At 41.6% G+C, this 25,610-nt stretch overlaps 1 protein-coding gene across 5 annotated transcripts in view; it reads right to left on the bottom strand.

The window, feature by feature from the left end:
• Nucleotides 1-25,610, bottom strand: part of TPK1 (thiamin pyrophosphokinase 1) — a 313,220-nt gene that overhangs the window by 1,955 nt on the left and 285,655 nt on the right. The gene's annotated exons all lie outside the window — the stretch shown is intronic.

Here is a 25,610-nt window from a genome sequence, read left to right as displayed (position 1 = left end):
GCTTGCATTTTGCGAATGTATGAACTTCCCCAAAGGCACTTGTAAGACTAGTCAGTTCTGTGTTAGTCCTTGCTCATATAAAGGTTCAGAGCAAGAATGCTGAGACTATTCTTCGTTTTAGTCTGTAAAACAAGCCAAATGACAGCTCTTCTTCACTGGTGACAGAGTTACATTTCCATGGGGGATACAAGGAGAGCTGCCGCTGGGGAGAATTGTTCAGGCAGATCAGTGAGTCTGTGTGGCCTGTCAGAGTTGCCAAATCATGTGTTAATACTGAAGGAGGAATCCTCTGGATTTGTTATCAAGTAGCCCACTGCAAACAGAGATCTCCCTGTGATCAAGTGTGCAAAACAACATGTTAAGCTCTGTTTTGTGACTTGCATAGGAAACAAATATTCCAGTTGTGGATGCAAACATGGGCTATAGTAAATGTAGGTGTGGTAACGTATTACAGTGCATGTTAGACTGTCTACCCGTTGCTGCACGGAAGGAATTGATCCTGCCAGGCTGTATGGCTTGACAATGAGAGACAGTCTGACAAAAGGCAGGGCATATGCAATGTGGTTCAGTGTCTCTTCTGCCAAATCTGCATTTGTTGCTACTTGTTCCTGCTCTCACTCTTCTATTTAGCCTGAAACAAACTGAAGACAAGGTTTCAGCTGCTAGCTGTGTCTGGGTGGAATGAGAGTAACACCTGAGTTTCACTACTGCTTTAAACTGAAGAGTCCTGCCATTTGAATCTCTCAGGAGGCTGGAGCATAACTGCAATGCAGTGCAGAAGTTCAGCAAAGGCTGGGGGGTGGGGGGGGTGGGGGAAGTACTGTACTACATCAATTATGTCCCTAAAATGAAGGTGCTCAATTCTATCAGGGTAATTTTGGACACACACGCATGCGCTAGTGTTAGGCAGGCTCCTAGACAAATGCCAGGACAAATGAGTTTTGGTGTTTGCCTCTGGAAGGGACAGCGGAGGCTGATGGGGTTACACCTTGCCAGAAGCTGATGCGCTGGACTGAGTTGCCAGAGAACCCAGATTTCACCCTTTGCAGGCAAACAGGTTATTTAGTGAAGGTGAGGTAACGTGCAGGCAGAATTCCCTGTATAAAAGTCTCCCAAAATACTGCGTTAACTGTCATGGTCAAGTTATAAATCTTTCCGGTCAGTTTTCTAAGTAGGAAAGAACCTGAAATAGTTTAAAATATTTGCCAACACACAAATTACCCATTTTTGGTTGCTATATGTTGGAGCTTGAAGGTGATGAGGGGGAGGAAGAACTTGGTGGATCAACTGTTCTGTATAAACCCACTCATTTAGTATCATTTATCACTTCTTGCTCAAGAATGTCAGAATAATTCTGTTTCAGCTTTGCATATGAAATAATGGCTCTGTAGAAGGCAAGAATTAAGAACAACATGGCAGCTTAATGAAACAAAATCTAAAGCAGTATTTTTTCATGCATAAAATTAAGTAAAAATGGGAGCCTTTTTTTTTCTTGAAATAAAAAGTTCTTGCCCACTAGATGGAGCCTTTTATCTTTCTCCACCAGATTTTCTTTGTGCAAGGGATCACAGTTTGAAGTGAAAAAATGCGAAACCTATAAAACAGTACTGCTGATTCATAGGGCTCAAATGGACCAGTTCCAAGTACTTGGTTTCACAACCAGCCAACATTTCAACTAACATAATTAAAAATGCATACTTTCCATTCAATAAATGAACAGTAACTAATGTGAAAAACTAGGTTTAAGCCAGTAAAGGAAATAAAAGGATGTGCATACCTACTGCTTCTAGGAAAACTTCCTGCTGTGTCATGCATTATGATATGAAGTTTGCAAGGTCAAAGAAGTGGGAAGTTTTATCAGTTCATGCCTGATACGTTCCCTTTTTTTAAATGGTTTTCAGTCTCTTTAAGACCTAGCAAGAGCTTATGTCTTGGGGGGAAACAAAAAGAACTATTACCAAAAAAACCCAAGCCATTCTCGCTATTGAGATTATTTTTCTAAAGTGCATTCCAAAGAAAACAACCTTTTTATTTTCTAATATTCAGTATAGTTTTGTATAGTACCAAAAATTGTTTGAATAAAGGATTTCACATAGTGATTTTATTTTTTAAATCTAAATTTCAAAAACGCTAGGATTTTTAGATTTCTGTAATTGAAAGTAATTTTATTTTGGATCACTGAGAATTTTCTTTTAGACGAACAGTAGTTCTATTTTTTTCAATGAGAATCTGCCCTTTTCTAGCAGTGTTAAGACATTTTTATCCCTCTGAAACTTTGCCTATTGCTTTGGTTCAAATCAAACCATGTTTATTGATAGTAGACCGTTGATGAGAAAAATACTCTACCCAGATTCTCCAGCATAATTATACTATTTCTTATTGCTCTCTGTCTGCAATGACTGTGTGGTTCAGTGGCACTGAGCCTAGGTGGCCATGCCTTCCAGTAAAGCAATGGGGGTCATTGTGCTTACGTGAGAAGGTAAGTAAGTAGTAGTTCTGTGGTGTGGTTTTGAAGTCTGACAGTTCTGGTCTTCAGAACTAAAAGCAAATGCTATTCCTGCTCTTTTTTTTTTTTTTTTTTTTCTCCCGGTGGTGGGGAGATGAGACGGGATGGGGAGGGGACACACGACAGGACTGTATGACACAGCAACAAAAAAAAAAACCAAAACAAGCCCAAAACAAACCGCAAACTCATTATGAGAGATTTTTATGGTCTGCCCTGTTCCTACCAATAACAAAAGATTCTCATTTCTGTCTGATGGATTGCAACGAAGCACTAATTCGGACCTAAATGTGGTCATAGGCAGGGCTTGTTTCGATGTAGTGGAGGAATGTTTTTCTAGCAGTTTTAATTTTGTTTAGCACATGGCTGAATCTGTCAGGGTTTGAAAATGTTGGAAATAATTTAGAGAAGAAATCTGAGGGCTCATAGGTGAGCTTCCCAAAGGAGCGTAATCACAAAGATCATTATTTCTCAGACATCCCTTTTGCTGACCAAATTATATGACAAAGGCGGTCTCATTAACCCTGACTGCGTGTTGCCACTGTCTTATTGCTTGTCTTCTGATACTTTTTTTTTTTTTATATATATATATATACACACAATTCTAAGGATGCCATGCAGAAATTGTTAATCACAGATCTAAGACATTGAAAACTGATAAATCTTATGGTTGCCGGAATAACATTCAGAAATGTTAACAAAATGCAACCTATAAGTAATGGAGCTATTATAAAAAAAATAAAGTCCAAACCTAAAAATGTAATTTAAAACCTCTTATATTTATCCCTCTACCATGGCTGGGAGATGTATTTTTTCATTGCCTGTACTGAAGAAGAGACCTCAGCCTTGCTTGCAGTGTGTTCACCGTTGTGCTGCAGGCTTTCAGCCTGGAAGCTGAGATATCATGGGGACTAACTAACTATACTGGGTCTCGACGTATTAGGTGCCACAGAAATCCTCAGTATCTCTTAATAACTGTACTCATGATCTAGTAGGCTTCGTTGTACTATTTAGGACACTTGAATGTAACCCCAGTCCAGCAGAAGAAAGCTCATATCAAGGTCTCATGTACATCATATAAGCTGCACTTTAGGAGAGGCACGTATAGAGAAAAAACATCTCCTTAAACATACCATATATGGCAAAAGCAAATGATGTCATTAATTTGAAAGGCTTAATAGAACAAGCAGGCCCTCTGGTTATTCCTACGTCTATACCAAAACCACAGCGAAATCTGGACAACCGAGAGAGGTGCTTTTCCCTGCAGTATCTAATGGTCATGCTGGAAGTGGAGCCTACGAGGTGCAAGTCCTTCCCCACCGAGGAGCTGGAGGAGTGAAGGAAGTGATTTTGGTGTGAGAATGGCAGAACAGTAATGCCTCATGCCTTTTATCTGACGACATGCAGGCAAATAGAAGCTCATAGGAAAGCCCTTGAAGACACAAGCATCCCCACCAGTGTCCCCCTTGATTTCACCAACAAGTCGGGGTCTTACTACTGTTACCACATACGGCTGAGAACAAACCACCGGCACGCGAAGCGTGTCCCACATGGATCCCGCAGTATCTATACTGTGCTTCTTGTCTCAATGACTTCCTGCAACATGCAAAGTCACACCTTGGTGATTTCCACCCCTGAAAACAGGAATAGGTATCAGAATGCAAGCAGATTGCTACTGCTGGCATGGATGTTTGGAATATAAAAATAATTAATTATTAATTAAAAGCCTTATTAGAGTGAATGTAATCCTCTTCCCCCTAGCCAAATACTGCATCAAAATGATAGAAAATTAAGATCAATAAACTGAAACACAAGTTACAGTGAAATATTGAATTACCATTTGGTATCCTATTACAGTTTATCTGGAGAGGATTCCCTGAAGTTCTGTGTTGGGAGCAAAAATCTGCATTTAAATGGAGATGCATTAGTAACGCATGAGCTAGTACTTTGCAGGTCACCCTGTGTCTGCAGAACAGCAGCATTAATTTTGCTATTTAAAAATAAAACCCAAATAGTATATAGACTGATTTTTCCTTTCATTCCTCCTAGTTTTACTCTTGTGATTAGACTGACTTCACTGGAGTTAATCTTGATTTACACTGATGGATACAAAGGAAAAAACTGGGTCCTTGATCTCTGTGCAGCGGGAACTGCAAAACTGGAAGTTGCAAATAACAGTAATTTACAATAAAACATGAACTATTTTCAACAGTAACCCAACACAGAAGCGCCACAAGGGCTTGCCATGTCTGCTGGGAGGGGACGGGCTGGCCTGCCATGGCACAGGTCACCTCAGGGCTGAGGGGAGTTCTGAATAAGCCAAGAGTGCACGGGGCAGGGTATGGGGCAATTTTTACAACTATTGTAACTTTCGGTACCTGGTTTTGTAGCACAGAACAGTGGGTTTGTAAGCTCAGCAGACTGGTACGAGAGGGCTCACGAAGGCACGGAGAGGATACGGGGCAAAGGGGAGCCAGCAGGCAGGTTATCCCACTGGCTCTAGTGCTGGCAAAGGCAGGCTCTGGGCTGCCTGGCCCCACTTCGGTGGCAATTTGGGAGGTGACAACACAAGCACTGGCTGTCAAGGCTTAACAATTTCATTTTAAAAGAGAGAAAAATTATGTTAACAGAACTGTGTGTTCTGCCCTGGAGAGAAACCACCTATGCTGGGTGAGCCTTCAGAAGTGCAAATGGATGTCAGAAGTTTTCACATTTATTTCCAGCACACATATTTTTTCCAGCTTTGTAATCACGGTGGGACTGTAAGAATAGCTCAGACTCCTCCTGTCACATCACCTGCTTGTGGCAATTTAAAGTGAGAAGCTGATAAAAATGATGCTAAAAAATAGAGTGCTTTCTACATTAATGTCTCTTCTGCTACTACTGCTTCTCCAAAAGCAACAAGAATCATTAACTGCAGGAAGTTTCCATGGCTAGTAGTAGCATCGTAGCACTACTAACAAGACGTACACCAGTGCTCGCTCAAAATCACTTTGGCCTCTTAAAGTGGCCCGGAACGTCTGACATGGATATACTGTTTGCAGTAGTGCCTTTCTAGACTAGATATGATAAAGCTGTACCAATACTACAATAGCAGACGTGATTTACCAAAAATTTAAGTATAAAGCAAGTCAGGGAACTAGCTGGTCTGGAAGCAGTTTTTTCTTTTCACTAAGCTAAAAGCAAAGTCAGGCTATGAACTAATTTACAGAATTTAGTTTAGCCAGTAAGAAGCAGAGTGCTTACTTCATTTTTTTTATGCTTTCCAGTAAGTTTGTGTAATGTTTATCAAACTACCTACAACTCTGAGGGGCTGTATAAGTGACAGGTACTATTAATAATACTGTTAGAGCAGTGAAGAAACAGCTGCAGAAATAAAATACAGCTTCAGTCTGACAGTCACTACTGTGGAGATCCGGCATATAATCTAGACAAAGTAACTTGTTGCTAATTTGGTCTGTCTCTAGTTCCTGCTGTGAGATAAAGAATGCTATTCTCATGAGAAAAGGGGGCAAGAGCAAGGGGCTGAGCTGCATCAGCTAATGAATTGTTGTATTTCTAAGCTTACCTGTAAGACAATTCATAGCGCACATCATCCTATCATCTTTCCATGATTTAGAGTCGTTACTTAGTCACACAAAGCTGAGGATGGCAACCTGGTATAACACTGAAACCCAAGATTAGCTAAAAACAATGGCATTCTGTCTCGGCATTTAGGTCTGAAGCTCTGGTTTGACATGACAGCAAAGAACCTAAAAATACTCGTTATTTTGAAAGCTGCTACATAGCCAAGTTGATATGATGCATCTAAGGGTGAAATCTACTAAGTTTGTTCCAAATGATCCTAGCAAATGACCACCCACAGTGCTGCAGAAAGGAGCGAAATTCCCCCTGCGTTCCTTGTGATTGGGCTGTTGGAGGCAGGGAAGAGAGCCAGGGGAAGAGAAAGGAGAGGCAACATTTCCCTGTCCCAGATGTCAGGGCTAGCAGGCTACAGCCATGTACTCAGGCTTCAAACAACTTGGCACCAGAAAGCTTTCCAACGCAACCGGATCTAGGACTGACCTTGATCAGCATCTTGCCTCTAGCTACAGTCATTTCCCAGCACTTCATATAAAGATGAAAAAAACACCCCTCACAGAAACCTATCCTTCAAGGGGTTTTTAAGTGTGGTATTAGTTAACCAGAACACATATTTAATTATTTTCCTCTTCTGTTCATGGGAATCCTGATAAATGCTGTCACATTTAGATTCATAAATTCACAAGAAGAGGTAGTGAAAGAGGATTTTAAAACACATGCATAATACAAGTCTTCCAGCTTCCATCTGGTACTGTTGTTCCCATGGTTTACAAAAACGGGCAGATACAATGATTATTCCTGTAACATTCAAGCCGGGCCTGTAGCTGAAATACAGGTATGTGGATATTTGCTCAGTAAATACCTACACAGCGTGGGTGAAATGGGGATCTCGCTCATCTGCACCACGGAGAACAGCAGCGCTGCCATAAACACTGCACAGCGGTCCCAGCCAACCTCTGCTGCTGCCCACCGGTGCGTGGGAAGAGTCCCCAGCATCGAGTCTGCCATCGAACTCAGCACTGCTCTGCTTCCTTCCACTGCAGTGGGGATGTGATTTTCCTAAGGGAGCTGATCTAAAGCCAGTCTCTAGCCAGCCCTGAAAAATGAATCTAAGCAGGCTAGCTTCTCCATCTTACCACTGCTGCCAGCGCTAGCTCGGCTCCACATCCAGAGTCCTGTTCTACGGCACAAGTTGCTCTGTCACTGGGCTACAGTGCCAACACTAAATTAATCTGACAAAGCTCTGTGAAGGCTCCATCCTTAACCCCAGCTTCTGCCATGTTTTGGAGGGGCAGGACACAGAGCAGCCGAAGGGTAGCGGGCTGGAACCAGTATGTGTGGCAGAACAAAGGTGGCTGTATACAACACTCCAGGTTACAACAGTGAAGATCAAAGCAGATCTTCTGAACTCTGGGAGGGGTTCAACATACTGCAGACTTAAACCCTTCCCTCCCATGTCCAGCCCCTACCAGAACGAACCCATCCGTGGCTGCACTGTTCAGACTCCTGGGTGGCCCCCAGGAGCCACATCTGTGCCACAGAACTCCCTGGACCACCGGGTGTAAGAGTTTCTTCCTCCCAGACCTCATGGCAATCAAGTCGCCAGACCACACAGGCTATCAAACTCTGCCAGAATAGTGGATCTGGTGCTCAGACTGCTCCTCCGACCACCAGGTCCACCAGCGAACAGCTGCCTTGCCCTCTGGGTTGGGTGAAGAAAAAAAAAGCAGCTGATACCTTCTGGTTGCCCTGCCACCCCAAAGCCTGACAGCTGGTTGAACAGTGGCTTGCAGAGGGCAAGGGCATCACCAGCCCTGAAGGTGAGCAGCAGCCCCTCTTAGTTACTAGCACTTTATTACAAATCACCAACTTTAATCAAATTAAATCCCTGACAATTTTATTATGCAAGCTTTAATAGCGAACGGCACCATTTCCTAAAAGAGTTTTATGGAAATATGATATTACATTTACATGGAAAAATGAAAAGAACAAACTAGAATATTAATCCTTATGCACAAAAGGTATCATCAATAAAGCAGCTGTGCTTTTGTCTAAAACATTTCTCTGGAAGCGGGTAATTATTATTTAAAAAACCCACACTGATCTGCTCCTGACAGCTCACAAGGTACATGTTCATCTACTTGCTCTCCCTGACAGCTGATCTATTCTGAGCACAGGTGACTAACTAATAAAGTCTATTATACTTCTAATAGAAAAGTAATTCCATTTATCTTTACCCTCCCTAGCAGCACTGCTCCCTTTCACCGCGTTGGGGTGGGATGCTGTAAGAGGTTTCTAAAATGTGGTTATTTTCACTCCTACAGTTGCTCTGCGTTACTTAGAATTTTAGATTGCTCTGCTTTCTTCAGGAAAAACAATTAGACACAGATCATATCACCCTGAGGATGAAGTAAAAGCAATTATTTCTGTTACAAAATGTCCCCCTAGATCTGCATGTGAATAACTAAGCTTTCTGTTTTTTAATTTTATTACTTTGTCTTTCTGTTAACAAATAATTAATATGATTACTAATATCCTATGTACTTCTAATGCCTATGTTACTTCAATTATAAAGCCACTACTGATGCTTATTAATTCTATTCCATTTGTCTTCAAACTTGCATGGTAAACTTACATTTGTTGACATTCATGGAGCTGCAGTCCTTCCACATTCGCTCACAGGAATCCAGCAAAGTTTATTTGCTGCAACCCCTGAGACAGAACGTGAAATTCAACAGGAGACTGCAAACCACACTGGTTTTAGTTCAGAGTTGCTCAATTGGATTAGATGGCTCTCCCTGTCCTCCAAAAAATAAAGGAGTTTTTTGAAGTAGTGTTGCCTGCTGTGTCTTTCAATCTTCCTTCTTTCCAAGTCAGCATTTAAAAAAAAAAAAATCCAACAAAACATGTAACGTATGACACAGCAAAGGCTATTTTTGGTAGTAATACCCGCTTTGTCCACCGTTAGAGCACTTTGCCCCAGGAAGGACACAGGAATAGTACCTGCTATGTATATGAATTGTAAGTCAGTGCATATGGCTCATTTTAAACTTCTTGTCTGTTTGCTTCTGCGGTCTTTTTTTGGATGCAACATTCAGATTTGTTGTCAATGCTGTTGAACACAAACAGCTTCTATATAATGTTTGTCCCCAAAATCAAAAAAGGGAGATTGATTATTAAAGACAAGAATAAAGTCTCATCAACTGTCAAAGACTTTATTCGAGTGGAAAACTAGCTACTGAGGATCCTATAGTTGGTTGTGCACTCTGGAAAAGTCCGAATGATTTCAAGTAATGATTTCCAATATGAACAACGCTCTTCATGTTGGTGCGCTTCCTCCTCCTGACCTTTGGAAAGTCTCCCCCCCTGCCCCTGCTTTTTGCAAAGTGGCTAGTGGTTCATACTCTCCATTCGGAAACATGTCATGCATTCCCAGGCCCTGTGACTGTTAAGGATTAAATGGTTTGGGGGATGTTTTCTTCTGGTTCTTCTCCTCCAGGGAACTGCTTAAGCAGGGCTCTGCCATGCGTTTTGCCTGGGCTGAGCGGCATTAAAGGCTTCAGGCATTAATCACACAGCACCGTGTCTGGCATGGCCCAGCCCAGGTGATGTAGGCTCTTGACCCTCAAAGGCAGAGGCCGAACGCACCGCTAAATCAATGTAGTGCTACATGGTGCAGTCAAAGACATTAAAGTTTTAAGAGTGCGATTGATTATATGTAGTTCAACTTTCAAACACATTGGTCAAGATGGATTGCAACAGTCACACCATGGCACAGTGATGCATGTCAGCAGGCTCTCGCTTTTACTGTATGGGGGACTTGACATTGGCTTTTAACCTACCAATAAACCACCCCGAACACATTGCAAGAACTGGGAAGGAAAAGGAATTACAAATCCGGTAGCTGCATGTAAAATAAAGGACTAAGCCCACTACATTACAGCTTGTCTACTCCTGCCAACACCACCTAATTTCTTGCACTTGAGGCTGAAAAACCATGATGGCTGCAATCGCCAAGTAAGGAAATACATCCTGAAACAGCCTCTCTTTTTAGGCTATCAGGAGCTTCCATAAAGTAAATCCAATTTATAGCCTGGGATGTTCCTTACCACACCTGAAGTTACTGTCATCTTCAAACACTTGCCATTCCTCACTAATTATCAGTGTCTGAGGGGTACTGTAGGAGAAACATTCCCATCAACAGCTAAGGAAGCCACCTGTCCGAAACACAAAATCAAACTTATTAAATATGACTGGATCTTATTTGACAGTGCTTTTCCCATCCTCACCATTTGGCGTACTCAACATTTTCCACTCTTTCTTGTCATGTAGTCACTTCACAAATTCTACACAAGTAGAATTTCACAGATGTTAATTATCTAACTGATTCTCTAAAATCACCAGATGTGAAATACTTCTTTATTTTGCAAATAGGGAAGATTTTACTGAAAGCAAAAACATCTCAGAGGAAAAGCAGACTTTGCAAAAAATAACTTTTTAAGTGATTTTTTTTTTAAGAAATTAAAACATTTCTGTTAGTTCTAGAAACAGTGATAGCAGCTTAAGTTCCTCTTAAGTTTACATCTTTCTTGAAAGTATCTGAAGGATGAAAAAATAACACTGTAAAAGGTTTCTGATTAACCTGTCACCTACAGCAGACTAATGCAACTTTTTAGAGGTGTGCTGTAAGTGTTAGAAAAGGAAATAAGTACAGTTAAAACAGATAAGAGTATGAGCGAGTATCTCTTTATCCTGGGGGAAGAATCATAGGTTTATCTCCTTTGTTGTTTCTAAACTTATTTTAACTAGGTATCTTTGCTTAAAATTGAAAAAAATCCCAATGTGAATTTCTACTTTCAGATAAGGCAGATCAATAATAAAGCACATAGTCTTTCCAAATTATAAACATTCATTTAACTACCGCTGTGGGATTCTCTACCAGTAGTTTCAACAAGTGTGCTGCATAGTGCGTTAGAAGATGGATGTATCTATGACTAATGCTCATCAGAAAAATTTAATATAGCTATAATCCTTTCATTTGAATTCTTCTATGTTCTGCTATCCTAAATGTTCTGCAATACTCAGATTAAAAAAAAAAAAAATTATAAAAAAATCTGATGTCTACATGCTTACAAAGCAAGCAGAAGTACCTGAGAATATACTGGCACATCTAAAGATTAATCCTGGAATATTCCAGTCAGAGTAGACACTTTCCATAATTAGCCAAATGCAGAAGTCTCAAAGCAAGCGAGACCTACAAGTCTATTTCACCTCTTGAAAGATGTGTATCTAGACATATACTCCTCCTAGTATCCTAACTTTAGGACTATATCACTGCCTATTGCTACAAGACCTCCACTGATATGGAAGAGGCCAGTGTATCTCCAAGATAGCCCTCAAAACCTAGAGATGCCTTGTGCAAGCTTTGGACCCAACATCAGGCTTGGTGATGACTGAACGATTACATCTATTTTGTAATTTAAGGCACGGTCACCTATCAAAATGTATGTCTGTTACGTAATAGGCAGCACTGCTCTTCTAGAAACAGGCAGGCTTGTTTTAAGACCATCAAAATAATACCACATGCCCGCCCACTACAATGCAGACTTCACGAGACCAAGGGAAGCACTTTGCAATTATCCTCAAAATCAGCCAGGAAGAAAGTCTTGAGAAGAGCTTAAACCTTACTGGAGGGTGGGTTTAGAGAACACCAAGATAAACATCAGAACAGTATTTCCAGGAAGAGCAGGAGAACCTTGCAGGGTCTGTACAGAACTGATGCGGATGAGCCCTGCAGCAGTGAGGGCAGCAGACGGCGAGAGGTTTGTCTTGTCAAGTGCCAGAGTGAAACCTGGATGACACAGATTTTGAAGTACAGGGCTCATTTACAGGTACATAAGCAGAAAAGAAAGCAATGAAGTGTCAAACCTAAAAGCTGTGAGCAAAAATGTAGTTATATGATTTCTAACATCATCGGCAGCCAGATGGATAAATCTCCGCATGCTGCTTTGAAAGGGTACCCATAAATAGCATAGGATTTCTCCCGGCAACACATGGGATCTGTAAGGAAGGCCAGAATACTGCAGAAGGCTCTTCCTCAAATCCACCTGAAGTCAGTCAGCCATAAAGGATGCGTTACAGGTGTTAGACACACAAACTATACTGGAAGCAGGCTGAGGAGCTTGAAAACAATGCTGCAGAACAGAAAAACTCCCTCAGAGCTCTCATCTTGAGAGAGGGAAGGAAGGCTACCAAAGATTTAAACAGCAGAAAAAACATCCTTTGGAAAGCTGGCCTTGCTATAGCACTCCAAACTCACTAAACTTGCGGTTTGCTGGCTAACCTCTGTTGCCCACAGGTAAACACTCCTGTTAAGAAGTTTTGTTCCCTCTCTTGGATCATGGACTTCAAAAGTCAGGGGATGCTGAACGCAACACTGAGAGAACTGTAATTTGCAGAAGACAGGACGGACAATATCATTGATGTAGTGTAATGAGCCATTTCCCTCCTCCCTACTGTGATTAATGGTGTGGATAGGAGGTCTGCGCGCTGAGCTGATACCACGATCCTGGCCCTGGAGGCATGCCCTATATATAGCACTGTGTGAATACATGCATGAGAGATTGGCAGGCAGAAGCAGCTCTGGGAGCCTTTGTTATTGTCCAGTTTACTCTTTCCCGAGTTCCTCCAGCTTGCACAATCTGTGTAGCCTCTGGGAAGGCAGCTTTAGAATTGGCTTACTTGATGGAAAAAGCTGCTCTTCTTGATGCATATGATGCAAAGTAATGTGACAGTGATTGACGGCTAGGGGGGAACAGGAGAGGAAAATGAGTTAAGTCGGGGTACTGTGCGAAGAAGCAGAAGTGAGAAGGCAAAAAAAAGGAAAAGTTCTCATTACTACAGCACGTGTGCAGTGGCAGAGATAAGAGTTGCTGGTTTTTATAATAATAATCATTATTAAAATCAGTTGACAGAAGTTTATGATGATATAAATAGTACCAAAGTGATTACTGGATGTTTTCCTTCAAAACTTAATCTTCCCCAAATAGAAAACAGTTAATAAGTTTAAGAGTCTGCCAGTCTACTCCCCCTGCACATTTGGCGAACAGGTAAGGTAACGAGAATACAACCCCAGGGGCTGGTCCTGCCCATGCTTCCCCTGACACATTGCTCCTCCTGTCCGTGTGAGGAGAGCCTGAGCTCCCTGCCAGCTTCTCATTCCCTTCTCCCTTACACTGTGGAGCCAGTTGCAATTTTTATCAAATGATGCAATTACATTGCAGTGTACCAGGCAAAAATGTGCTGCTGCTTTTGGGCTTTCTTCATTCAGGTCAAAAGAGAAGAATAAGATGTAATTGATTCCATCAGCCTTTTTTGTATTGAAACAAAAGGTAACACTCGGGGAAACTTCCTTCTGCTAGGAAGATGAGGAACTCAAAATCTGGAGTGTCTCATGTGTTTCCTTTAGGAGATGGTACATGCCCAGCAGAGACATCTCATTTTAGTTTATTTTCAGCAGACTGTTAGGTTCTGGACCACTAACGTAAAACGCTGAAGTCTTGGGGAAAAAAACCCCAAACAAACCAAAACAAACAAAAAATGGAGAAATGATACCGACTTGAAGACACATGTGGCAAAAGTGGACATAGTAAAATGCATCAAGGAGGAAAGAGCTTAACTTGAACAAATCCCAGCTGGCTGTTACTCTGTGCTGAGGAAAATACCCATTTCCAGAGCTCTGGGAGACATGCTGGAAACCACTACTGGTCGCTGCTATTTGGAAGGTTTTACAAGCTCTCATAAGAATATGCGGCACTTGCGTTCAGCCTAAAGGCACTGCCGTCGTCAGTGAACAGGTTATGCTGTAGTTTTCCTTCTGCTGCATCTGTGCATGCAACTCTGTGTAACAGTCATAGGGGACAAGGTTGGGAAATGACATGCACAACCAGTTGTCTGTCAATACAAAAACCTTTTCTACCAGAGCAGAAACCAAATGTTGGAATCTTTTTTATTTTTATTAAATTCTGCTCCTCTACAGGTACTAGCACTGGACCATATGCCACAGCACACTCAGTTTGATGCAGCATTAACACCAGTACTTTAACAAGTTCTGCACGGAATCATGATGGATTTAAAACACCAAACCACCCCCTCAAAGCCCGTTAATTGCTAATGGGACTAATATCAGCGTATGCCCCACTGAAAATCCTGGAACTCCAAACCCTCACGCTTTATAGAAGGCTGTAATCCAGAATCGTTGCAAAAGCTCTGCAAGTCCAGATGGGTCGTGATGGGTCAAGCTTTGAACGCACTTCTCGCTTTGAAAACACCTGGTAGATCCCTCTATCATTCCTTAGGGAGATCAGGTTCAAATGGCACAAATCTTCAGGCCGTTTGAGTAGATTCACTGTCATCTTTAGGGTCAACTGCAATTCCAAGACATACGCACACCCATCTTTAGGGTAATTTCATACCTAATTTGGACCTTATCTAGTTAGTCTAGTTCACTGTTCTTTTCTGCAAGGTACAATTCAGAGAAGTACTAAATCATATGCTTAAGCTAAGTCCACACAGACATGTCACTGATAACAGAAAAACTTCAGTACCCAGCCTGTGTTGTGCTCAATCGAAGTCCAAAAGATTCCTTTTAAAATCTCTGGCCGTATAACATGATGGAAAAAGGACAGAGAAATTTGTAACCTCTCAGAACAACAGCTAGACACATCAGTGCCTTTAATTCTTGATATAAAACCCAAGCAAAACAAGACAAAACTTAGCCTAGCAAAGCCCTTCTCCTTTTAAATTAATCTCTTTATTTATGACCTTAATGATAGTAAGACACATCAATAACACGGTATGAAAACTCCTGTCTTTTCTCCCCAAAGCAGTTTTTCTTACAACAATTATGGTAATTTTTCTTGCCTCTTGATTAAATGAAGGCAGCTTGCTTCACTTAGATATACCTTGCCTGAGCCAAGCTGGCTTTACATTTTGGCATGCATATAACCCCCCCCCCCCAACAAACCGAAACAACCAAAACCCCTCCAAACCAAAAAAACCCCTTTGCTAAGAAAGAGCTAGCATGCAAAAACTACGCAATCTTGACATCATGTAGTCTCTTCCATTTTTGTTGCAGCTTGGTTATGGAGGATGAAAGTTCTTTCACTTGTCACAGTAAACCAAAACTGGTAACCAAATAAACCAAAAAATAGGGTTTAAGCTGACAACGAGCCAATTTTGGGAACATGTGAAAGTCCGGTGCTGCATTTCAAGAAACGGTACATGCAGGAGTTATCTTCCCCCCAGTCTCCCAAACAAATACCCCTTTCCCACCACTGCCCCACCAAAACTAGAGATGTACGTTTAGAAATTCATCCTATGAAATGATCTAGACATTCTGACGGCCACAATTTATCAACATAAATTACTGCACTTCACAGCAAACCTTCCGTCATAAGAAAACACTGTGTGCCCTAAATTGACTGCTGCCCTCTTCAATAATCAGCCTAGTTTTTAAGATCTAGAGATCTGCTGGTAAAGGACACCTCAGTGCGTACAGAGACAAAAAAAAATTGAGTTTCATACACATCACTGGAAACGTCCACACACTGCTCCATTAATCTTTAGATTGGGGTCATTTTTCTCTTGAGATGTGGTAATAGATTACTTCTAGAGAAAATGGGGAAGAGCACCCAGACAGGGGCTCGCTGAATACTAAGCAAGCTTGTCTCCTTCCTTCTTGCTTTAATCCTAAAAAGTATCTAATGGCCAAAGCTGCTGTTAACTCTGTGCCGACTGACGCTGATGCAAAAGGTGCGCAGCAGCAGCAGGCTGCCTCTACATCCTCTGGAGTGCCCTGCTGCTGGCACTGCTCTTCTCTCCCTGATCCCAGCCCACCCTGCCGGTGCCACTGCCATCCCCTACCTGCCTGAGGGCTCTTCAAACTCCACATTCCAACCCCCTCGGCATTTCTCTGTCTTTTTGTTTCCTCTGGGAATCAAAATCTGTTCCTTTCTGGAAAAGCACAGGAGAAAGCGGGCAGGCTCTGAACCTTCTGTCTTTTCTCCTGTGGAGATTCAGCCTCTCGGTTACCCCAGGTAGGAAAGATTTTCTCTCTCCTCACTCCTCAACCCCTCCAGCTGAGCCTCAGCATGGTCTCAGACCTTCAGCCCTGCATGTTAATGTTTGTTTGGTCCAGGATCTTTAAAACCACATGAGGAAAAACATACCTGAAAGTGCTTTGGAGGGATGTACGGAAGGGAGTGGCCTCATGTTCTTCAGTACCTTTGCCAGTCCTGATTTTTATAGTATTTCTTCCCACATGGACTGAAAACTGTGATTACCAGCAGCATACAGAATGCCCATCACTGTGTTTAGGGGCACATTTCACCCCCAGAGCAGAAATCAGGACTGGTAACTGAAATCCACGGAGTTCCTTCAGTGCAGATGACCACGAGCAAAGGCGTGCTACCTTTGCTCATTGGGGTATGGTCCCTTGGCTTTGGAGGATGCCTGCCGGGTTCCTCCTCTTTCGCCATACCTCTGTCATCCTGCAGCCAAGGAGACAGGCTGCCCGGGTGGAAGAGAAGCACGCTGTGCTTCGCCACTGCTCAGTCAGCTGAACTGCCTTGGGGGCTGCATCTATAGGCACAAACCAAAGCAGCCCAAGGTGCTGCATAGCATGCTGGCACCCAGCCTGCCTCCCGGAGGGCTCGGGAACGCCGGCACAGGCAAGGACAGGCAATTCAGTGCTTTAAGGATATCACTGCTTTGCACCTCTGCAGCCTTCTGGTGTGCTTACAGCCTCTGGAGAGCCTCAAAATAAAGCTCTTCAGATGTATTTCTCTCTCTTCACAGTAACCTCAAAACGCCTTCTGCTGTATAACACACCATGCACCAGCAATGCTGAGGTCAAAGGGTTTTGTTAGGATATTCACTGCATCTTCCTCCTTCCAAGACATCAGTGTAAGCTTTTTTTCTGTATTATTGTCCATACAAGTTTCTCAAGACACATTCAACTTTTAAATGGTGACTTAATGTCTTAAAAGTTTTAGATTCTTCATTATTAGTTAGGAAAATCTACAAAGAGGGTGGCCACATTTTGAATTTTTTGAGCCAGCACAGACTGGACTTGATTGAGAGAGAAGAAAGGTTTTTTCTGTCTTGATTGAGAGAGAGAGAGTGAAGAAGAAGAAGAAGAGAAATAAATTAAAGTATTACCAGGTACCAGGTAGTCCCATATATAATGGGACAGTATAATACTAACCAATTCTAATACATTCTTTAATGGTCCTGCTCTATTTCTCATTTATTTCAGTCTTGAATCCCTAAATGTCACTTGTCCCGTGGGAGATTATTACAGACCCTCATTGATATTAATGACATCTGCTTCACAGAGTCAGCAACCCCCCAACAGCATGAGACGTTCAGAGCTTTAGAAGGAGCGGTTCTTCCATTATACTTTATCATAGACAATGTGAAATTCTGCCTCTCCACACTCTGGGAACATCACCCCAGTTTCACAGCAGGGATGACTCCTGCTCATTGTGCCGTTTCTTGCCCTTTAGATGCTACACACCTTATTTTAAAGATCCCTCCCCCCTCCTTTTCAGAGCTTGTGCCAGTCTCACAATTTCATGGAGGGAACTTACTCTCCTTCTTGGGAGAAGCTGCACAAATGAATGATGAAAGTCCTTACTGGAAGCATCTTGCAAAAAAAAAAAAAAAAAAAAAGACACTGAGAAAAAGCTGCCACATATTGGTCCTGCTTGGACACTAAACCATCAACAAAGCAGGTTTTGGCTGCCAGCAATGGTCTTGAGCATCTGGACACGACGCCTTGAGCACCAACTCTGAAATTTTTATCTTACACTAAGTAGGTCATCAGTTTTGTTCCCAAGTCACTGTGCAGAGAGAAAGCAAAAACAGCTGGAGCACCCAGTGACATTACGGGGGATAGGGTGAAGGGAAGATGACAGTGCTTACTTCTTCATTAAAGCAAAGCATCTGCCACTTTGTTAATACTCCAGTATGCCCTGCTCTCAGAGAACTGAAGGCGGCAATGATTAAAGCCAGTTGTGACTGGGGAAAATGCATGTTAGACTGACCTCAAAAGTGTAATTCAAAATTTATGCTGCTACACCCGCCAGCCGCGTGGTCCACACTCTAATCCAAGGAACCATCTGTGTAGATGTTGGTACAGCACATACACAGTCTCAGGAGAGGCACCCTGGACTTATCATCAGCACAACAGGGAACAAAAGATGGTCTACTGTCAATCCCTCCTGCCTGAAAAAAAATAATTTCAAGTGAAGCTTATGATCTAGGAGGTAAGAAGTTACTGAACCTAGTCCTTAGAGAGGCCTCTGCTCTGACCCAATCAGCTGTAACAGCTCAAAGAAGCCACCACAGGCTGCTCAGGGCAGTTTTCCTGTAAGTAGACAGCTGTGAACATCGGAGACTACAGTGGCTTCCTGCCAAAAATCTGCATTTTAATAACTTTGTAATTGCATATTTTTGCAATCTGTTGACTCCGACTTATTTTAAGAACATCCAAGGAGTAAAACAGTTTCACCACCAGATTTTCTGGTACTTTAAATTTCATAATGAAGTTTGCAACAACTCAGTAATTACTGTGAATAATTCATAATAAGGGTTATAATGATGTGACACATTTTAGTGAATCCCTGAAATTTAGGATGTTTAAGTGATAAAAACAAAATAAAAATTAAATTCAATAGTAAATATTAGAAGAAAAATAATTAAATTCCATAATTAAAAAAACAGATTGCAAATCCAGTCTGGGTGGTGTTGGTGTTATCAAGCCCGTGTAATTTCATTAGATGAGATTTGCTTTAAAGATGAAACATAATTTTAACAAAAATGGCTATGATCCTGCAAATGCCAGCATCCATAGACAAAGCCACGCGTATGAGTAGTCTCTGCACAACGGGACAACCTGTGTGCAGCTATCTGCAAGACTGTGGCCCCAGTCCCAGTCTGCACAACAAAACACACCAACCAATAATCCGTCTTAACAAAAATAACATGGAGTTAAATCTACTTTTACTTGGTTGTGCTTTTTAGATTAGTGCTACGAACAATATATTGGGTAAGGGATGCAGAACAAGTTCCAAATGATCAAAGTCCCTTTGCTTGAAGAAATGGAGTCAAACATACCTTGGCTCACTGTACCCTTTTCATCGTCCAATATTCTGAAACTGTGATCCCTAAAGCAGGCTTCCAGGGACAGCTACAAGACACCTAACTGCAGTATTTCTTTCAAGTACTAACATGGTTTGGGATATCTTGAAAATCTTGTTTCACTTGAAATTGAAATAATAGGCTTTTTACATCCTCATGCTATACAGACACACTGACTGTCCACAACTCCTGTGCTTAAACAGAATAATAACCTAACTTCAGTTCCGTATTCGTAGTGCCTTTTTCCAATTTTAAGTCAAAATTCTAAGCATGGAAGGGCTTGAAGTTCCATTTCATGAGCGGATGAGTGAAAGGCCCGTTCTCTTACCCTTCATCCAAGGAGGCAGCAGGCTGAAATTAAAATCTAGCTTCCAAGACTGCCATCTAAATGGTCTCATAATAAAGCAGATAAATGGCTATAACCTAAGATGTACATCTCCAAAGGTTCATCAGGCTGAATGGGCAGTGACTGACTGCTTTTCTTCCCCCTTCCTGAAAAGCAGCAACAACAGCCCTTTGTGGGCAGGTGAATTCACCAGCTCCAGTATACACTGGGAGGGACAGTGACAGACTGCCAGAGTACATCAAGCTTTATGGTATAGCTGCACAAGTGTTCAGCCTGAGAGGTGGAGGGTTTTTGTTGTCCTGTGTTGTCCCCCGCCCTGAGTTGTCATTCCTTGCCATTAGCATTTATTTCCTTAGCAAGGTGCATATGTTTGCTAGCAAGAGAGGGAAAGTGCTGGGTGACAGATCCTGGTGACAGATTTGTCACGTATTGTGATATACGGACGTGAGTTTCATTATGCTCTGCAAAAGGAAACTGTTTCCACCTAATTCTGAAGAATGTAAAAAATGCAAGGAGGGTTTTTTTTTTGCTTTGTTTTTGAACAGAAGATTTAGCAATGAACATCTTGACAGCTTGTTGCAACTCTTTTTCTGTTTTCTCATTAATCTCTTCGATAATTCTCTTAATTATTCTCTTCAATAGCCACAACACCTACCTTAGTCCTCCAGTTCGAAACAGTGTCACTTAACCCCAGCGAAGCCTCCAATGTACCAATTTTTACAACAACAAATTAAATGTTGAGAGAAAAAAAGCTAGAGTTGCAAGTATTTAGTACTGGTCACTGAATGTAAGAGAATAATTCTAAGATCCTGGAAGGATGGCAGCCATGGTAGATAAAACAGATCTGAGATCTATGTGGAATTCAAACTCCACCCACCTTCCTAATGCCACAACTTTTCTAGCAACGAGGGAAACAGAGCAGTCTTTTCATCTCTTTGTCAGCTCCAAGAAGCAAACTGAAGAGCTTTATTCACTAACAAAAGTAAAGTAATAGAAAGCGAAAGACCATTCTTGAAAGGTTCTCCATCACTCACCCACCAAGAAACCTTCATTGCCACGGTAGCAACAGACACACTTTTTTGCAGGGGTTTCTGGCGGCTGCTTCAAGGCACAGTGATGCCATAGGAGGAAAGTAACATTTAATTCCACTTCTTTATTGGTGGGGGGAGGCATGGGAGTGTAACAAATGACCCCTGACATAAGGCATTTCATGGAGAATTGACCAGTGGGGATTAATGGCCCTTGGCTGCATTTGGGCTATAAAATTTTTCAGCCAGCCATTAATTTTCAGGAAATGCTCTGTGCCTCAGTCATTATTACTTAAATAAAAACATATATTGTATATATGTTCAAATCAAATTATGGCTAGAATTTTGTCAAGCACAGATAAGGGTGTAAATTTACTGTGTTATTAAAGCTTTTCCTTTTATGTTCTGGTAACTGTGGTTTGGTTGTGGGAATGACTGCTATGCATGACCAAGGAAAACACCCTTGCTTTGTCCTTGTGTAGAGTGATCACAGGATTAGAAGCCAGGATAGCTATTAAAAAAAACCAAACCAAACTAAAAAAAATCATCATCAATTACCTTAATTTTTCTGTTATGGTCATGAAGTAGTGTACATACATGCACAGATGTTCACTTTAATTACATCCAACAATATGTATACTTATCACGCAAAAATATATACAGTATATTAAACACATAGAGCGTGGTGTGACATTTTTGCAATGAATTTGGGCTGACTACATTAATTATGAGTGCCAAAGCTGTAAGTGCATAGTGCAGATCATCCTGAAGAAAGGCCAATAAAACTTTTCTATCACACTTACGTTCTCTGGTTTTTGCCGCACACTGCAGGAGCACCAATTTATAAAAAAGCATTTAACAAAATTTTATTGAAGCTATGGCTTGCAAGCCTGAGTGTGTAAAGCCAGGTACTTCAGCTGCCATCAGTGAGACCATACAGTGATTTGAGAAAAAGAAAGACTATAACCAATAAAATTTTAGAAGCCTCTATAAATGACTTAAAATAGATTTTCTATACAAGTGCCTTGACTCGAGAACCTAACAGTAAGGTCTGGACCCGTGATACGTATACGGTCCAGTACAGTTAGCATTAATGTAAGCTTTTTACCAATACAGGGAATTTATAAATTCACCAGAGATTACAAAGCATCTACGCAGATCCAAGGATGATCCACAGATATCTGGCTTGAATGCTTTCTACATGTACCAATGTGATGTTATTAGTTCACATTTGGAGAAGTTTTACCACTGAGACGTGCTGTTTTTCTCCCGCCCAGCCTGGAGCAGCATGCCTACCGAGGCAGGCTGCATCCTTAGGTGCAGCCTCACTGAGGATGCAGGAGAGCACAGACCAATTTTGGGGTGACAAACCTAAGGACTGGGGAAGCTTCACCTCACCCCTGCAGCAGCCTGGTCTCCAGCAGCATCAGAGGATTAATGCCATTATTCCCTGTCTCTGAGGAGGGGCAGGGCTGGACATGAAGCTCCATGCTGCCCTGAGGCTGACGGGACATCTGCAGTGTGTGCCAGGTCACGCCAACACCCCTGAGGGCTCATACTGGGCTTTCCACTATATTTACAATACCACATGTAGAAAATCAAGGACATTCTAAATCCACATCAACAACACCTGTTGATTGAAGGGCAAATACCAATGTTATTTATGCTTAAATGCCCATGACTTCATTTCAATCCATGGGCATGCTGTCTCTAACCCTCTCTCTCACTGCCCTATGCGAGTGCTGTGTTCCCCAGCACCCTCACTTGTGGTGTCCTTGAGGTGCTCTCACCATTCCTCCTCCCTCTCAACCCCAGCCCTGGGTCTTCTCCCCCTTGCCTCCTGCATGGGCAGGCACGCTCCTCCTTCATCCAGCTACCACAGCCATCCCTCCCATATTCCCCTCCCCACATCGAGAAGCGCCTTCTCCCTTAGCAAAATCAACAACCTGGGTTTTCCAAGCTGCTCAGCACTTGCAGTTTGTCAAGCAGGAAGGGTGGTTGCCCAGAACACACCAGGACAGGGCTGTTCTAGAAGGAGCTTCAGCTTCCCAAATCATTCCTAACATCTTTTGCCACGGTCTGCCTTGTGCCTTGTTAACTCTGTAGAACACACAAGTCTTTAAAGCAGCATGATATTAAATGCTCCAAAAGATGACCAAACCAGGACAGGGCCCAGCATAACACAAGTTTTATACTAACACACAACCAGTGAAATAATGACTTGCTGCCTTTGTGCTTCACGGACACATTTGATACAAAGGAAAGTTAGGATTGCATGTTCTGATTCACCTGGGCCTGCTCCAGCCTTGTACTTCATGCAGTCACTGACATGCAAAACAATTTTATCAAGCCTCAAGAGATTATTCTGGCTGCTACTAATAGCTGAACAAAAAAAAAAATCAAGTTTGATGAGGCTCTGATGCTGAATAGTTGCATATTCAGCTCTAAATCAGTATTTCCTGGCAACTGCCCATTTACTGTGAACACACACAGCTGACAAAATAGGGTTTTGTAAGGACACAGCACTGGACAAAATTTATTCTCAAATCCGAGTCCATGTCCACCCCAGGAACCCAACTGAGAAAGCATCCAAAATTTTCTTTCCTTTTTCATTCTTTGTACAGAAATGAAACTTTTTCTACACACTGTGTTAAACCATAAAAGAATCAGAAAGCAAATATTAATTTCTGCCATAAAAGCAATGAGCAAATGTAGCAAGTATTTTATGTTCTAATTTCTGTAATCAGTACTGTAAAAGTTGGTGAAAAATGCATATCCACCTTAAAAAGCAGTGGAACCCGGTAATGAAGGTTAATAGTCATTATTACATTTAATTCACCAAACAGATGGAGCATAAGAGATCATATGGTCTGAAAGATACAATTCAAACAGTCTTAGTGTACTGGAAAAATATAAAAACAATAGAGGAGAAAGATATATTTATATGCCATGGATTGAAATTCTTTTCCGAGTGGAGAAAGGGCAGGAAGACACCAGCAGGTGATATTGCCGTGTCCCCTACATGCACAAACATACTTGAGAAACAATTAGGTAAGAAGAATCATACTTCAGATATACGGACGCTGCTAATGGTTGAAAAGGGCCATCACAAAACAGTATGTCTTACCAGCGTTTCAAAGAAATGTATCAGCTGGCAGACAGAGAAAACAGCAGTACTGTCAAAAAAAAAAAAAAGGTTAAAAATAAATGTAAATTATTTTTTGCAAAACATGAAAATGCTTTCCTTAACAGCATGGTTATAGGGCGATGACAGCACTAGCTGTGACCATTGGCCAATGCAAATCCACTTGCCTCTTGCTACACCCTCCTTGCTTCATTTTCCTCATTCATCAATGTATTAAATTCTTTTTGTAAGTCTTTTTGCAAGACTGAGGGTTTTCTGAGGCAGAGATTATACATATGCTGTATGTTCATACACTGCTCCTTCAACCTTGGTTATACCTTCCAGACATCACAGCAATCACTGAAAAATTAAATTTCATCAGTGCAGAAATACAACCCATGAGATATAATCCAGACAGATATCTAAGGATATAATCTGATTTCGGAAGTACGAATTCAGAACGCTTCCTAAAAACTTTAGCAGTAATCTGTGCTCCACCTAAGCAAACGAAGGATGGATGAAAGGGCGAAAGAAGCGGTCTTTGTTTCCAATGCTTTTGGACATTTTTATCTGTAACAGATATTAAACATGGTTATCGGAGGGAATTTGTTAAGCACCTCTCACAAATCAGGCCACTTACTGCAGGGCTTAATTTTGGGGTGTAAAAACTTGGGCCATGACAGCATGGGAAATGCATAGTTGGAGAAAAATACCTAATACCTTTTGCAGTTTAAAACTGTACTGTACTATTATTTTCCACATCAGCCAAAACTCCTTCAACTTCCTTATGCATGTGAAAAATAATGTCAGACACTGAGAAGCAATTATCGCTTCCTGCGTACGAATCCCTTATGTTTGTAATTAATGTATTTTAGCTTTAAAAACAAAACAAATCTGAAATTAATAGGTATTTCACTACACTTCCTTGTTTGTTCTACAAAAAAGCCCACCACGCAACCAAAGGAGAGCTAAATCAACATACCTGCTCATAGTTTTCAAAGTTTTTTTGGCCTAGGTTATAAAATAATTAAAGATGGTAGGGGAAAAGAATCTGCTCATAATGTTTTGAGTAATATCATGATGTTATTGGCTTGAGATGATTTGCTACTCATTAACATAATGCTGAAATATTTTTTCCTATATGTCATATAAGTGCAATACATGGATTATGCACGTATTTCACAAAAGAAAGCAAAAGCACCATTAACAGCATCATTTAGTCACATGCTGACAACGAACACAAGAATTACTTGCCTCCTTTGTACTAATCCATTAAGATATAATTTCAAACACTTGCTCAGCAGCTATTTTTTGTCCTGCTCCCCGCCTCTTTGACAGTCAGTTGTTTTGAATCAGACCCTTGAATTACGATTCTGTGAGCAGTTTTGCCTCTGGAATATTCCAAACCTAACTCGGCACCGCGTTATTCCAGCAGTGCCGAAAAGTTTCTGCCCGATGCACAGCTCAAGTTGTGGCAACACTGAATGCAGCACTGATGCCTGAGCAGCTTTGAAATCTCACAAGGTGAGAAACAGCACGAGCTCGCTTATCTTGGTGTTCAGGCCTTTTGTTCAACTCCTGACCGAACAGGCACTACGGGTGAGGACTTTGATTGGGAAAGAGGAATTTCAGGCCAAAACCCTACGGTGCGATGCGGTCTCCAGAAAGGTTAACGTGTTCTTCAGAACAGCAGAGACAGATTGCTGCTTGCGAGCAGCACCGTGATCCACTTTAGCTGAGGCATACAAAAAAAAATTTTGCTCCTTCTGCTTTCTGATGCCTTTCATCACTCTTTATGTAGGAAAGTAAATAGCTGATGCTGGC

Source organism: Falco biarmicus, chromosome 4 (genome assembly GCF_023638135.1).
Source record: "Falco biarmicus isolate bFalBia1 chromosome 4, bFalBia1.pri, whole genome shotgun sequence".
Classification (NCBI taxonomy): Eukaryota; Metazoa; Chordata; class Aves; order Falconiformes; family Falconidae; genus Falco; species Falco biarmicus.
This window is presented reverse-complemented; position numbering and strand designations above follow the sequence as displayed.